The sequence below is a fragment of the Mixophyes fleayi genome, chromosome 3 (assembly GCF_038048845.1).
Source record: "Mixophyes fleayi isolate aMixFle1 chromosome 3, aMixFle1.hap1, whole genome shotgun sequence".
Classification (NCBI taxonomy): domain Eukaryota; kingdom Metazoa; phylum Chordata; class Amphibia; order Anura; family Limnodynastidae; genus Mixophyes; species Mixophyes fleayi.
In genome coordinates this window covers 185,568,326-185,585,777 of record NC_134404.1, presented here as the reverse complement: position 1 = coordinate 185,585,777, position 17,452 = coordinate 185,568,326, and the positions used below count along the sequence as shown (strand labels likewise).

Here is a 17,452-nt window from a genome sequence, read left to right as displayed (position 1 = left end):
TTACACAACCATTTTTAGAAAATTCACCATATCAGGTGAAAGGATAATTCAATTTGTTCTGTGTTTTTTTTTATATTGTGATACAGGAAATACTTTTTGTAGCAGCCATTTTTTTGCTTTTTGTCTTTTCAAATTGCAGTTCTAGTGGGCGAAGGGCAGCCTGCCATAAAGGTCATTCCTCCTGTCACAGCTCTCTTCTTGGCCCTCCCCATCCTTCTCTCCACCTCCTGCAATGCTCTGACCACTGACTAATCCGCAATATTTGATGTAGCGAGGGAGAGGAAACATTCTCTCTTTCTTGCCCCTACTTAACTCACTGAATCAGTCATGTCACTATAGTTGTGATTGTCCGTTAATTGGAGGGTTAGTTGCTGATGGGGGGGTCTCTAAAGGGACAGAAGAAGAGAGTGGAATGCTTCTGTCTGCAACTCAAACAATCCATTATCTGTCTCTCCCCTGTGACATCATCACCAACCAGCCTGGTTGCATTAGCTAGTGGTGTAAATTTGCAGCACAGAGTTCAGAGCTGTAGACAAGGTAACACAAAATATAGTTTGAAGTGGAGGAGAGTGGATATATGTGTATATTTGAACCTAATACAGCTAACGGAAGCCTTTTTTGAAGTGGAAGTATCCAAGCTTGCCCACTCAACCAGAATATTACATTTCGCCTGGTGGGTGGGGCTAAAGACGTAATTCATGGCACCACGCCTTCCTGCACTTTCCCCCTTCCAAAAATAACCAATATTATGTACTCATATTCACCTTATTTAATGTTGTAAAGTTTTCAGTGTAGTTTTATGTGGGGATTACCAATCGGCTTTAAATATGTGCATCCTACTTATTTTGTGGACATTGTTCAATATGTTCTCTTCAATTTAAGGTAACTACCTATATAAAATGGTTTGCTCTATACACTTTTTTGTAGAATAAATCTTCCTTGCTTGTTCACAGGGAGGCTATATAGGAACAAACATACAATGCCCTTCCCCACTGCTGCACAGGGGAGGACTGACATAATTTAGCCCGGGGGGCAAGAATCGACTCAACAGCCTATTAGGAACATTTTAAATGCAGGTGGCCCAGTGACCCAGCTCAAAGAAGCCCACTATGGGACAGCCAAGGGGACAGATGGCCCCCCTGCTCCCCAGCCCAGCCTGACCCTGCTGCTTTACCATCAGTATAGAAATAAAACAAACAAAAAAGCTTTACCTGATACATAAGAAAAACAAAAAAGGAGCTAGAGAGATAAAGCAATGTATTTCAGGGAGGAAAATACCCCTCCCCTCCCCTCCCCTCCCCTCCCCTCCCTTCCTTCCCTTCCCTCCCTTCCCTCCCTTCCCTTCCTTCCCTTCCTTTCCTTCCTTCCTTTCCTTCCCTTCCTTCCTTTCCTTCCTTCCCTTCCCTTCCCGAATAGCAATGCAGACCTCCAACATGACCTCTTACACCCAGTACAAAATGCTCTTGCTTCATTTAACATTGAAGTTTCCTAGGCTGAATTAGCTAACTAATTGATGACAAGGGTGTTTCTAAATTGTGCAAGAGTAAATTAAGTGGGATGTTTGAGAGCAGATCATGCTGAGCAATGTGAAACGAGTCATGTTGTCAGATATGTGAGTTTTAGGTATGTTTTGGCCCATCAACACATCAATGGGGAGTCTATGGGGGAAATTATATAGAAGTTGAGGAAGCAGAATGTGGAGGTAAATTACCTCTATAGTCTATACACAGACCAGCGGTTTTATCTTTAGTTTATAACCAAAAGTGATGGTATTTTGTATAACATTCTCTGCATTCTCTTCTATTCATGTAATGCCTTCAAGACCAGATAGTAGCCAGCAGATGGCAGCATAACTCTGTTTGTTTGTGTGTTGTTTTAAGAACAGCATAAGGTGTGTTTTAAAGTGTATTTGACTAGAGTCTGAGCACCTTATTCATTCTTTAACCTCTGCACATCCTCAATGCCTTCAGTTTCGAAGTGGGTGGGTATAAAAAAATGTACAATCAGATCATTGAAATGTTCACAACAGCAGGTGATGATGACCTGTTCACCTGTGATTATGTTGGTGAGGATAGGGCTGTCACAGGAACCAGCATCATGATGTGAGGAGGGGAATGGAAAGAAGCAGGAAGCATCATATAGTGTACAGAATACTATACCCAACCACTACTCCCAATCAGAATAGTGATATGAGGTTTCTGTCAAATGTTCCTCTATTTGAAATGAAGGTTATACATTCGATCTGACACTTATCTGAAAATCACAGCTATTTTGACAGTTTTTGGTAAGTACCATATAGGCAATCTAGTATAACCCTGCACGATGCATTTTATATAATCACCCCTTATAAAACGTTTGATCTGCAAACCTCAGTTTATGAGCATGTACTTTAAGACATACAATCCTATCTGCATTGTGCTTCCACGTGGCTCTATGCTTAGACATGATAGTTCTGTGTAAATATTAGCAACTTTGTCCCTAACAGCAACATACTTGTAACTAATGATATGGTAATTAGAAAGCAACTTGTTACAAGCTTCAGTGTAAAATTAATTTACTCAATAGTTTAATAATGACAGTAAAATAACTGCCTGACACACAATATTAGCGAATGGCGAAAAAGCACAGACTATGTGTCTGTGCTTTTTCGCCATTTGCTAATATTGCAAATGCAATTTCTTCCTCTTTTGTGACATTATATTTTGTGCTATTGTACCCATTTTTGCTTGCAATGTTTTGCTCATGATTGGAGGAGCTGAGTGGATGAGTGTTCCATAATAATGCACCTAATTCTGCAGCTAAATCAGATTTTGGTATTTGAGACGTGATATTCTATTGAACTGCAATAGAAAATTATATGGGTCCAGACCCACGATGGACACGCAGAATGATTTCCTTATGTATGTCCTCTGAGGGGAGAGAGGTTGATGTCTTTTGCACTGTCCAGGAGCATTTTATGCAGGCAAGTGTATTTCTGTGCACATAAACCAATGTTGTACAAATATTAAAATCTACAAATATTAGCTATGAAATGAAAATGGTCAATGGGGATTGGACATTTGACAAAGTATGGGTAGAATGGCACCCATGAAAAGAGTTCCCTTTCTTCTGTACATTTTGCATTTGGAATAATTCATCCCCCTCTCCAAAATCATGTGCGTGCACCTTAAACAAGCAGTATTTAAGAGAAAAAGGAAAAATGTCATATTAAATATGAGTTTAGAGTATTCTAGAAGTAGTAATATCCAGTACTGTGACATATTAAAGTTTTCCAGTATTCGCATTGCTACATTGCAAATGATCAAACAAAGAGAATCTTAATGGATGTAGTTCAAAAAGTGCAAAGTCTGCTACAGTGTATGCACCTGGCAGACACACAGGTACATTTGTACAAAACGTATGCCCTGCCTATCAGCATTTTCTCTGGTTATTAAATGACCCCAGTATAGTTTGTGCCAGAATAGTTTAGCTGATCAGTGCTTGTAAAAAGGCTGAAAAGTTCAGGTCTATGGCTTTCTTCTGTTCCATGACTCATTGCCAGTGACAATAATACACATATCCCATTACTGTGATTCATTAACACTGTGATTAACTGCTGAAAAAAATGTGAATAAAAAATGCTGACATTCTCACTACTAGCTTTGAAATCAGTGTGCAAAGATTCAAATATATACCATGAAATGTTTTATGCATTAATATCATCGAATGCCAAAAGTGCTCACACACAACCATTGCAGTGTATGTACAGCTGTACAGGTGACAGTGTACTTATAGAGGCCTACGGGGTGATGTTTGGGTAATTTACAGTTGTGAAAAAAGGGGAGGTGCAGTAAGTTTATTTGCACAGGAGCACCTTTTTATTTATCATACCTGACAACATTCCTGATTGCAAAACTGAGGCAAATTAAGTCCATTTCATGTGAGGCCGTGCCCATTTTCATTCACGCCGCACCCCCTTCTTCATACAATCATAACTGTTGGAAGACCTGCATCATAGACAGGTACACTTAATCATTCAACCTGGTCGTGCAGACACTTTATACAGTATATTGCGGGCTTCCCATCTGGGATACGAATGCATGTGTCAGCAAATTTAAAAGTGAAACTTCAACGTGCTGCCCACCTACCATCTCCTTTGGACCACCTCCATCATCATCATTTATTTATATAGCGCCACTAATTCTGCAGTGCTGTACAGAGAACTCACTCACATCAGTCCCTGCCCCATTGGAGCTTACAGTCTAAATTCCCTAATATAGACACACACACACACACACACAGACAGACAGGGACTAGGGTCAATTTTAATAGCAGCCAATTAACCTACCAGTATGTTTTTAGAGTGTGGGAGGAAACCGGAGCACCCGGAGGAAACCCACGCAAACACAGGGAGAACATACACACTCCACACAGATAGGGCCATGGTCGGGAATTGAACTCATGACCCCAGCGCTGTGAGGCAGAAGTGCTAACCACAAGGCCACTGTGCTGCCCAATTAGATAATTGCTTAAATAATAGCAACTGTTCCCTTTACAATACTGTTTGTTGGAGCATCTATAACGTTCTAATTTAGTCATGAAAATAACAGGAGATCAGGGAAGTACTCAGTGAAAAATTTGGGCATGGGCCACCTGTCTTCTCCACATCAACGTTCTCATGTTCATGTCACCGCCTGTGTCCACAACTGTATTACTTTGTTCAACTTTTTTAATATTGACAAGTTTACAAATTTCCTTAGCAAACTAAGGAGAATTTGCAGTCACAAAATACTTTTATAGGACTACCCTAAAGTCTGCACTAATATTCCAATGTAAGCTGGATCTAGTCGTAACTGACAAGCCAGTTACTATTGGATCCCTTCTTCATGAATCCATTAGTGCCACCTAGCAAGAGAAAACTGAAATTGCCCCTTGCTTTTTATTTCACTTCTGTCCTTTTAGGAATTAACCTTCCTAGTAATAACAAGGAAGTGGTAAGCAGTGTAAGACAGAGACAATTTATTGGTTCCTGACAGTAAACTATCAGGCTGTCAATGATTCGGGGGGACCTGTGATGACAATGTGCATCGTGATCATATTTGCATAGGACTCTCTGAACCCTGGACCCGCAAACTCTGCGACTGCAATCATCACGTGTCGCATTTGTACAATTTAATAACAGTGATTTATGAACACCTCTAATTGTACGTCCTCATATACAAAATGCACCCAGATGGTGACAGCACACTGAAAGTAATGGCCGACGCTCGATTACTAACCACCTAAGGGGATATGCAAAAAGCAAGTTGGTTTTGCATGTTCGAGAAAATCTTTGCAGCCACCAGCTAAACCGAGTCTCCACTCTTTGGCATTCATTAGTGTGTCTACTAAATGAAATGTAGTTTGTACATTGGGCTGCAGAATCAGGCACATTACTGCAGGTAGGTTAAATTCAGTATGGAATGCCTCAGCGCTAGGTGCCATCTTGATACAATAAGCTTTATGTGTACTTGTAAAAATGGGTGCAAGTGGACAAAAATAGAAGCATAATGTCACAGATGACATTTGCTCCACATAAATTTACAGCATTTATGTACTTGCTCTTCAGTGTCTTAAATACATAAGTATGAGAGCGCAGACAGAGTATGTTGCACAATTATTAGACTGTTCTTCAGGATTACTGCTAGGTGGCACCATAAGAGCATGAACGCTTAGGGGACACTTTTTAATTTAAAAGATTACATATGGGAGATAATATGTCAATCTTAAAATATTTACATAAGGTTTTTATGTTCAGCAGATTAGTAGCTGTTCAATGTTTATATGCTAACTAATAATATAAACCTGCAGACAACATTTTGCTTTATAGAGTTTACACGTTATATACAGTTAATACCTTTAGGACTCCTATGGCTGTGCTCTTTCCAGTTTTTGTTTGAAATTAGCACAGACTCTTTAATGAAGAATGTTCAAGTATCTGGTCCAAAGGGCCAAGTTATACAAGGAGAGCAAATTAAAATCTTTGGAGAGAATGTAACAGAACTGAGAAAGCTATTGCTAAACTGCAAGATAGTTTTAAGCATTTGTTCTCTTATATGCCTAGTGGGTGAGTTTGAGTAGTTCTAAATTGGGCATACGTACCAACTTTCTGAAGTTGGCTTCCAGGAGAGGTGGGCGTGAGGGGGGCAGAGCTCTAAAATTTGCGTAATTTTGGACCCGCCCCCGTGAGTAATTTTACAGCCGGGGGCGCGGCCAAACGCTGCGATTCCTGGTGAATCGCGGCGTTTTGGACCTAATTCTGCCCACTTCACTAGGAAAATGCGGGAGTCTCCCGGACATTCCGGGAGAGTTGGCAAGTATGAAATTGGGATGGAAGGTCTGTCCAGGGCCTGATTAACCAAAAGGCCGACTAGGCTGCAGTCTAGGGTTCGAGGATTTTAGGGGGGGGGGCAATATTGTGACAGGGAAGTGTATAAACTAAATTTAATTTTATAATATAAGAGAAAAGTCGTTCTCCAAAATAAAAAGAAAACATGAAAGAAAATCATCCTTGGGTGGACGCTTGAGGATAAGCAAGTAGGAGAGACAAGTACGGAGACAGCGCAAGCGTGACAGCCCCCTTCCCAACACATCTTCGCTCTCAGTAGCACTCATTCATACTCCATTCTTCTATCCAGTTCTGGTTTTATCAGAACTGATAAAATCTATTGTCTAACTCCTGCATATTTCTTTGTTATTTGCGGATTTAATGGGACACAAAACACACCTTCCACTGCATGTCATTAGTACACACATGTAAAAAAATTGTTGACAGCACTTATTCAGGGAAATTTAAATGTGGTTTAAAAACCAACCTTTTTGTAAGATTTTATCATAGATGTTTGTGTAGGGAGTGACGTTGGGTTGCAAGTTTAAATGTTTTGGCCAAAATATGAACCAATTCCATTGTGGTGGATATATATTGATTTGTACTGCCAAGGGTAAAAGTTAACATTTGTTCTATTTTTTATTCAAATGCGTTTATATTGCCATGTAGCTGGTCCCCTATGCAGTTGAGGTTGAGTGGGGTATATTTAGTTTCGTTATTAGGTCACATATACAGTGCAGTGGTATACTTGCATACAAAGTACCTACCAAAGATTTTTGCTAAAGTCTTGAGAAAATAGTGATGACACACAAGTAGCATGGACCGTTTTAAAACATATTTAAAGTGGAAGCAAAGAATCTATTTTGGTAAATGTGTCTCATTTTGTGGTTTTCTTTAGAAAAAAATAGTTTTTTTGTGAATATGGCTATTTTGTTTTGTCGGTCTCTTGTATTGGGCAGTACCTGCGGACAGTCTGTAGGTGTCACTGTCACCATTGCTGATTTCCTACTATACTTCACCAAATGAAAAAATGTAAAGATTTGTGCGTAAAGTTGTGAGTATTGCATTCCAGTACAAGTGTGAGTGCGTATTCACTTAGCAAGTTCAGAGAAATGCAAGCACCTATACTGTGTGCTTGAAAATGTAAACGGACAAATGGGCACATACTTAGAGAATATAATACAAGGTGTAATGTTTGAAATACTGCTTTACATAAAACCATGGGAGACTGAGACTTGCTATTTTTAATTCTATTCTATATTAATTCAGCTTGTGTTAAAAAATGTTCACTTCCTCATCCTGAAAATGAGGCAGTGAACACAGAATTCAATACAAACAGAGCAAAAAAAACAATAAGGTAGAAAAACGACAATGAACACAATATAAAATGTAGAAACAAAAAGATAGGTAAACAGAAAAGAGTCTGGATGAACATGAAGAGAAAAAAAGGAGGAGGAGGGGGAATATCATGAGATGGGGAGGGAGGAAAACTACACGTCATGGGTATTGATGTCTGTGGCATAGCACATAAAAACCCCAACCCTCATCAGTCATCCTTCTCAACTAAACGGAACACAGCTGCCATCTGCAACAGGAGGGAGCCCAAGACTAGTGACACATTAACATCTGAGGGACTCAGCAATAACAGTGAACAAGATGAGTCAAATGATTACACTTTGTCTAGGAATGGTGATATTGGCGCTTCTCACTCCCAGCCAGGTGAGATTTAAACGTTCATAGAAATGATTGGATTATAAATTATAAGATTGAGCCCAGATGTTTGTACAGAATAAGAAGACACATTTTCACTCAGTGTAATTGTATGTTCACTATTCTAATATAATTAATGAATTATGTGAATTATAATAATAAGAATATTATATTTTTGCATTAGTGTCCTTTCATGCACTATGCTTGGTAGCATTTTATCATTTTTCAGTCTGCAAAATATCATAGCTTAACTCCCAGAGAGTTCTACTTAATGTACCTGTATCAACGCACTTGTACATAATATGTGTCAACTTAACAGTGATTTATTGTTTATACATTTTTCACTAGGATTTCCATATGGATATGTACAATTTTAAGATACATAAAATGATCTTTCCTGAAATAAAAAATATTGTGCACTAGTGTGAATATTTAGTCTACTACCTCATCGTTGTCGTAGTCATTTATGTGTGTTTCATGAAACCGCAGCATTTTATTCATATTTGTACTGTGGGGGTTTTGTGATCAGTATAGAAATATTTGCTGTTTCTTTTAATTTATATAGTGACTGAATGTGGATATAATTACCTGTGAAATTAGTGATTAGTGAGCTGACATTTATCAGTTTAATAAGTATATAATTATTTTAGAAATGGGTGGTATGAAACTTTAAGAAACTTCATTTTAATTTTCATAATATTTTCCTTTCAAAAACAACACTTTGCCCGTCACCTGATGAAAAGCAGTAAGCATTGCTATTTTTACCCTGCTCACCACATAAAAGCAGGGGAAACATATTCACTAGCTTTAAAGTAATGTAATTTCCTAGATACCTCCTACCAATGAATTCAGGTTCAATATTTGAGGACTAAGAGAACTGTTCTAACTGGTCCTGAGGTCTGTATCTTCCAAATTTTAGTTCTATCTATATTTTTCCACTCAGTCCAAGGTTTAACTTCCTACTGTTGAGGATTCTATATTATGAACTGCTAAAGTGTGTGCAGATGTATATGTCGAAAATATAGATCTCCAAACTCTAAACTCAGTAGTTACAACAATCTTATAGAGATGACTTCAACTGTAACTCACCCAGGAACCTGATCTACTGATATAAGACATGTTACAAAACTAAAAGCATCTACTAGTTACACAATTCTCAAGTCTGCCATATCCTGAGAAATAAATAGCAAGAATTTGAATCTGAATTCTCATTAGAACATATTTTTTTGAGATAGGATAAGATTGTAATGAGGTGGTTTCTATTGTGCGCTCAAGTACCCTGCCGATGGCGTACATGGATGAATGTCCCCACAGGAAAAACATGTTCAATTGTTGGCAACAATAATATATATTAAGATACAAAGGTTACAAAGTGTTCATTCTCCATAGTATGGTATGTGTTTCTATTACCTCTTTTCCACCAGTGTGGACTAAAACAAGAAAGGAGAATGCCATACATATAAAATAGATTATTATTGATCAACGATGAATGTGAAATTTGTGGAAACATGCACCAACTAAGAAATACTGTGAGCACATTCTTAGCTGCAAAGCACAAAAATAGTGTTTGTGTAGAGATACCATAGTCTAAAGCAGAAGCATGAAAATAGAAATGATATCCATCAATATGGATATAGGTTTTGCTGCCTTCTTGTGGAAATAAAACCTATTATTTTTTAAAGTTATTTCTAACCTCTCTACTTGTGACCTGGAGATTTCCGCTACATTTATCAAGTGAATTTTTCCAGCAACTACGTACATTGCAAGCCATCCGCAGATCTGTTTCATACAGCTCTGTTGAAGTGTCAAAAGTTCTATTTGCTCACATGCTACATACATGGCTAGAATAATTAAAATAAATGTATATACATAAAACATTTTACAAGTACACGCTTAGTTTTTCACATAATGTATGTATGAATGTTTATGTATTAACCACTCCCTGCCCATATAATGATGAACTTACAACCTGCTGAGCAGACTCTGCTTGTGATAGGATAGCTCCTATACACTGTGTATTTTGAGGGTCGGCAATCCTCTGCACTGAATTGTGTGCAGTATTATTTTCATTTATATAATTTATTTATAAAGCACCGACATATTAAGCATACTTCTGCATGTGGGTATAACTCCTGGTGATTTCATCACCGCAGTAGGTAGAGCGTCTAACAAGACCCAGAAAGCCGATTTAAACATATGCAATGTTGCATCATATGTCAGTGAAATCTAAACTTAATGTTTAGATATCTAAATTTAGACATCAAAACTTAATGCTTATGTTATCCCATATTCTTAAAAAATAAAGTAAATACAGAAATAAGTGTTTCCCTATTAGGAAAAATTTAAAAAGGTATAAATAAAGTGAATAAACTAAGCAAACTATGAACATATTGGTCTATAGTGCATATTTGGCGAAATTGAGAGTTCTGTTGCAGGACTGAGAAAGAGTTATTAGACTGTAATATCAAACTGGACCCATTAATGCCTATTTTATACCAACCAATGAAACAAATTTGGATTATCTAATGCAAATACATTCTACAGTTTTTCCTCACTGAAAAGTTGACCAAAGTGTTCTGATGGTTGAAAAAAGGCTGCCAATCAATACAGTGTATATTAAATATGATGATATATTGATTAAACTAAACCATATTCTATCTGACCAGACAATATGAGTTCCATGGTTGGAATATTGAGGGAGAAGCCCTGGCTTACATGGTGACTTAAGATTGTGAGGGGTGTTACCTGTTAGATGAGACTGGAGTGTGATTGACCCTTCCTTGCATTTACATATTGTTTATGTCTTGTTTGGGTGGGATTGTCTCCTATATTGTTACTCTTTTTCTATAATTGCCCTCTATTTTCTTACTTTCTTTTTATTTCATTTGTACCTTAAAAAAATTGTTAAAGAAAGACATAAAAAAAAGTAATTCCAACTGTAGAGATATGTTTATGCTGGCCGCCTGTTTATGTACCACATAGTGCACACTCAGCAGGAAATGGACACTACAGCCCTACATTAACACAATCAATGGATTTGATCGTAATACAATATATTGTAACTCACACAGCAAACTGACTCTACTACAAACGATATTTGGGATAAAAGCCTTATTATGTACAGACTATAAATTACCGCCAACTGCAGATCTGAAATCTTTGACTCCCACTGTTCAGTTTTATAAATCTTAACTAGAGTGCAAATGCAAATATATAGTTGGCTAAACATTTTGGATTAGATACATTATGTTGGACTTTAACAAAATTACTAGAATCCCTGCTTAATCTTCCTAATCTGTATGTAATGCCAGAGGCAGTGGAGATAAAATATAAATGATGAGAACAAATTGCTAGCACCATGAAGGTCAACAGGGAATCTTAATTACTATTCATTGGGTAGAAAGTGCAATGACAAAAATGCATGATAATAACATTCCTGCTGCATGGTTTACGTTTTGTTATTTATCCTACTTATGTCTGTTTATTTTAGGTTCACAGTCAAAGTACTCCAAAATCCAATGTTACGAGTATAACAACATTGGGTCAAAATGCCTCAACTGCATCTAATTCAAGTGGTGTATCACCTGTTTCTACATCCACGAACACTACAACACCTCATGGGCGTGCAGATTCCTTGTACTCATCCTCTGCCCTCCTCCTAGGCGTTGCCTCCATCTCTCTTTTTAACTTCTGCTGTTGATAGACTATGACCTAAATGCAACTATAGCACTCCCTTGCCACCTCTGCTCGCTTCTGTTCTGATTACTAAGCACACCATGGAATGGCATATGTGATCCTATACAAGATCAATATACTCCCCCATTCTGACTGAGAAGCTTATCTCCACTGAGGCTTCCCCCATCTGAATGATGTGTCAGACACAGGGAACTAAAAACCTTCAGTGTCTAGTCCACCAAGAATCTCATTTACTAAATGGAACAAGTGAGATACTATCCCACAGTGAAACCCAACAAGATGTATAGAATGAGCTGCGAGACAACATAGTTGTAATAGAGCCGGTGATGGGGTCAACGAGATCATTGCAGAAACTGGAAGGACTTACAGACTGTTTTGATCATATTTACAAAATGTAGACAGCACTATATATATATATATATATATATATATATATATATATATATATTCAGTATGGTAATTTATGCTTTCATTTCACCTGCATCTGTGTGTCAATGACTTCATTTTAAACAAGAAAGCATTCTATATCAAGCAGGCTGGAAGATTGATTAGATGGAAAGGAGAGCTAGCTCCCTCACATGAAAGGTAGTCATTGTAATTGCATGATGGACAAAACCTGAATTGTTCCAAGGAATCACCTTTCAAACTGCTTGATATGGTAGCATTTCCTTGTCAGCTACTTTCTAAACAAATATGTGTTGTTCGTTCTTATTTGAATTGGTCATTTTACTTTACGGTTTTTCGGATTCTTCTTTGCCAGAATACCACCAAATGAGGATACAGTTGGTAACTTTCTACGCTCTCCATTTTGTTCATGTTAATTTCATAGTGTGTTTTTCAAGGGGAAAGATCACTTATACATTGTCTACTGAAAAGAGGGTGCAATAATTGCAATGCAATATTAAAATCTCCTTGCGTTCTCTTTAAGAAAACAACAACAGCACCACAGTAAATAAAAAAAAAGCTGCTTTTTGTGTGTTACTTTGCAATGTAATTTGACTGAGACATCTTCCAAAATGTATACCCTCAATCTCATTACACATGCATATGTATTTATTTTAATAAGTGATAAATCTCATTGAAATAGATAAAATGATGCATTATAATATCAACAGGATGCATCACAGTAAACACAACTAAGACACTTAATTTAATAGCATGGTGCAAGTTGTATAAATGAGCTGTAACCCATGGCAACCAATGTCATTGGTTATACAGGCAAATTACAAAGAGTAATCTACTTCAAATTATATGACACATCAGAAGCTCTTCCTGTAGCTATTAAGAAAGAACTTCCTAAGTAAGCAAATTGAAAGATAAAATTAGCATAAAACAGCACACAGTTTTCAATACCTTTACCTTGCATGTGCATTATTCAAAACTCTATTAATATATGTTTTGTAATGTTATTACATTATCTTTTAAGTAAGATCAAATATTATTTAATCTATAGTTCCCACTCACCTCCAGACACTGTGCTGTGACACAACTTACAGTTGTTGAATATGACCGGTACAGTGTCAGACTATGGGGTATATTTATTAAAATGTGTGTTTGAGAAACTGGAGGGTTTGCATATAGCAACCAATCAGATTATAGTTATCATTTATTTAGTACATTCTACAAAATGACAGCTAGAATCTGATTGGTTGCTATAGGCAAAATCTCCACTTTTTCAAACCCACAGTTTAGTAAATATACCCCTATGTCTGCTGCCCATAGTACAAGCAACATATAGTACTTAATGTTTTTGATCATGGTGTAAGGGTATAGGAACATAATTTTTAGGAGTTAATGAATTTACAGGAAATTATTGAGTGTGATGTTCTGTTTAATTAAATACGTTACTATATGTGCCAGGATATATTGACTTCTGCAATAATTGATTATCATTTTGTAAGTTTAATTTAATCAAATAAAATAAACATAAAGGAATCTAATTATTCAGTTTTTGACTATAAAAGAATTACAAAATACAATGTATTTTTTTAATCTAGTTTTGGATCTATCTGTCTCTCTTTTTTACTCTTTATACATATATAACTCATACACTCACAACAGTGTTGTGAGGGCTACAAACACTAAAATGTTGTGGCTGCAAGAAATAAGAAAGTTGGGATGGCAACATTCAGTTCTGTTAAGTAACCACTTTAAATAAGGTCAACCATATAATTTCTTTGAAATCAGGAAAAACATTGTAAAATTTTTTAATTTATTTCTGAAAACTGGCCCAATAAGCCCTCTTCAAGTTTTTCTTCTAAATGCTTTCTTGAGAATGTACCGTGCAAAAACTGCATTAAAACTGTAAGTGGAAATTTATCTTACTATTAAAAAATGTGCCAGAGATATTTATGAATATAAATATCTCTAGCGCATAAATATATATGCTTATTAATTATTAAGAATATTTATGAAGGTTTTCAGTTCCTTGTGCTTAAATTCTGGATGCACTTATATTTATTGCTTGCAAACTAAAGAAGGCTATTTGCACTGTACATCTTGCTAAAGAGGGACTGAGGTTGGTCGAATAACAAATTAGTCTTCGGTTATTCTAACCTGATTCTGCCGACTAAGAGACTGCAAGATACAGTACTGTGCTACTTATTTAGAATTCATGAGCCAATCTCCAACAGGAGAATTCAACTTTGAATAGTAAATGCACAATTTTCTCTGCCTAATTTACTGTTCAGGTGTATATTCAATACTGATGGCTGTAATTATATACATTTTAATTAAAAAAATACAAAAATGTCCTATATAATGTATACTCATCCTAGACTCAGACAGTGTCGATTCGAAAGAACAAAGCACCAATGTATTATATATTCCTGGCCACAATTTCCTAACATAACAGAGCTGATAATGAAAGAAACTGTTAACTGACATATCCATACCAGAGTCCTTGCCCCTCTTGTCCTTTTGACTCCATTTTATATGGGCCATCCCTTGAGTGCATAAAATGTGTATTTTTCAGTTATTTGTTTAGCTAATCGTGAATTAAGTGATTTAAACATTACATATGCAAAATTGCATCAGCATTGTTGTATGTAGGTGCCTGATGATTTGCATTAAGCTTCCAATGATTGCTTTCAAGTGTCAGTCAGATCAGGTAACCAAAGTTCAAACATGTTTTCTGACATTGTATAGATTACAGTAAATCAACCTGTCTTCTTCCAATGCCAAAATGACACAATTTGATCTAACAGGGCTTGGTGACCTTTAAGAACAAGATACATATATAAGAAAGTCCATCTAATTGGAGCAACTGACTTTGGCTAATTGTATACACTGACCTATTAGCAGCTTCAACATCCATATTTTTACTGTCAGAGGATATGGTCATAATTGCAAACTACAAGATAGCAAACAACAATACAGATACACTTAGTTCCTAGAGCCTGAAAAACTGGTAGAAACCAATGAATGGGAATAACACATCTAAAATAATATTAACTCAAAAGCGTGTGGCGATAGACTCCATGCTTACAGAAAATGTTTAGAGGGTTCTTAGATATATTCTTCTATTTTGTTTCATACATGTATCCTGCAAATGTCATATGTACAAAGATGTAGTTTTCTAATATGTGTTCTAAAGGTAATGTAAAAAAACTGGCAAGGATCAGTCATATTGCTTGACCTCACTCATTAACTTTTACTTATATCATTTATTTCATTTACTGAAACAAATTCAGCTTAATAGGGCACATGCTGCTGTGCGATATCATGCACCTATTTCTGCACCTATGACTGTACCTGTTTTTACAGGAAAGCACATGCAGTATTGTGTCAAGATAGAAATGACTGTGGGAGAGCAAAATTGTGCACTTTAGGGCGGAGCAGATGGACAGATTGGGGTCTTCTTTGCAGAATGCAGTCTAGACACAGGAATACACCCAGGGGACAGCTGTCAAAATTTAGATTCAACTCAGCAGCCTATTTTAAAGGGAAAAAAAAACAAATGGCCCAGTGACCCAAGCCAAAGTAGCTCACTACGGGACCAGCCCAGAGGGCAGATGCCCCTCTGCCCCCCAGCCCAGCCTGTCCCTAAATACATCACATATTGCACCAACATGCAAAACTTAGTTTTTCCATTGTAGACCAAAATGTTTACATTTGCTACAAAAAGTAAAATTGCTTTTTTTTTTTTTTGGGGGGGGGGGATAATTTAACAACCGGAGAGAATTTTTACCCCATCAAGATGACTTTTCCGCAAAGATGGTTACCAGATGTTAGACAATACTTTCAGTAGGATGCCTAATTCACCATCCAGGTGCACAAATACCAAATGTCACACATGAAATAGAGACCCAATGTCCACTTAATCCCATGTTTTATCTGTGGCATAACAAAGGCCACATTGAACAGTAAGAGGAAAAATGAAAAGTCATTAATTAAGGCAGTTGACCAGTAATGGTGGGTAGAAGTTTGATGTGACAGTTTTACTTTTTGCACCAGGCACATTTTCATCTCAGACAGCAAATCTGCAAAAATGTTGCACTAAGCATTTGCATAGGGGCACGTGCCCAAAGTGGAATGTGTCCACTGTGCTTCCTCACACTTAGTAGCTAATAAATAATCTTTTTTTATTATTGTCACTGTGGTCTGTTATTTTGCCTGAATCACTCAGGTTTGCAAGGTGCTGCTGGAGCAGAAAACAGATTCTGTGCACAGTGACAAATCCAGGAGATCAATTGCAGGCAGCTGCAGTAAAAGCTTGTTTGCTCTGATCTGAGTGAGCACTCAACCATTATTGGAATTATAGTGCTAATCATAAACTTTATGATGACATGTGGCAGTGAAGTTGTGTTCACACATTTAGTAGCTTTGGTTGTGACTATTATTGCACCCAATTGGTATTACTGCTAGTAGCTAACACTTAGTACCCACCTAGTTGTTACACTGATAACTAATTCTGCAGCACATTATTTCACTTGAGACACTCAATCCTAAAATGTTGCATTATACCATAATTGACTGCTACTCAGAGTAAAACAATGTTTGGGGCAGATTAAATTACCCCACAAGGTGGGTGGGCATTGCCTCGCACATGTCATCCAATATGGTAACAAATCTCTGCTCCTTTTCTCCCCATATTTCTATGAGACGCAATGTATTTGAGTAAAAATATCGGAGATCTGGCGCCATTTCTCAGACAAACACAAGAAGGGTAGCAGCATTCTTGGCAATCTCCAGTGACATGGCTCTGTGCCATTGCTCATACAGAAACAGGAAGGGTGGCAGTGTTCTTGTCACTTTACAGTCTCCAGTGACATTGCTGAGTGCCATTGCTCACACAAAAGCAGGGGTAGCAGACAGTGTTCTTTTCACTCTCCAGTCTCTAGTCACATTGCTGAGTGTCATTGCTCACACAGAAACAGGGGTGGCAGTGTTCTGTCACTTTCCAGTCTCCAGTGACATTGCTGAGTGTCATTGCTCACACAGAAGCAGGGGTAGCAGACAGTGTTCTTGTCACTCTACAGTCTCCAGTCACATTGCTGTGTGCTATTGCTCACACAGAAACAGGGGTGGCAGTGTTCTTGTCATTTTCCAGTCATATTGCTCTGTTCCATCGATATGGACTCCAATCTGTCCACAGAAGAGCAGGAGCACCAAGCAGCTGCTGTTACTAGTCACGATGTTACTAGTCCCTCTGCGTCATCTGCTAAAGCCTATGCTCAAGTGCATAGTGGTTTTAAGTCA

At 37.4% G+C, this 17,452-nt stretch overlaps 1 long non-coding RNA gene across 1 annotated transcript; it reads left to right on the top strand.

The window, feature by feature from the left end:
• Nucleotides 1-7,718: 7,718 nt before the first annotated feature.
• Nucleotides 7,719-13,687, top strand: LOC142144250 (uncharacterized). Its single transcript, XR_012689678.1, has 2 exons — nucleotides 7,719-8,065; nucleotides 11,547-13,687. It is a non-coding gene; the product is annotated as an uncharacterized LOC142144250 (long non-coding RNA).
• The last annotated feature ends 3,765 nt before the right edge of the window (nucleotides 13,688-17,452 follow it).